This window comes from Dufourea novaeangliae, unplaced genomic scaffold (genome assembly GCF_001272555.1).
Source record: "Dufourea novaeangliae isolate 0120121106 unplaced genomic scaffold, ASM127255v1 scaffold78, whole genome shotgun sequence".
NCBI lineage: Eukaryota > Metazoa > Arthropoda > Insecta > Hymenoptera > Halictidae > Dufourea > Dufourea novaeangliae.
The window spans coordinates 990,067-990,372 of NW_015373959.1; positions in this window are offsets into that span (position 1 = coordinate 990,067).

Below are 306 nucleotides of genomic sequence, written 5' to 3' on the forward strand. Positions count from 1 at the left end.
TATACACAGTAAATAAATCACAGTATAGAAATCAGAGTAAATAAATCAGAGAAAATGAATCACAGTACACAAGTAAATAAATATCGAAGCCAATGGTTCTCGAACATCTGTAACATACAAGATACATACAATACAAGGATTAGTAACAAGAGAGGGGACACAACAATATGCACAGTAAATAAATTGATGGTTGTCGAATGCCTGCAACAAACAATGGGTTAGTAACAAGACAAAGGACGAGTATGAGACGCGCGCCCACCCTCCGCGACGGCTCACGAGAAAGTGAGGAAGCTAACGCCGTTATGT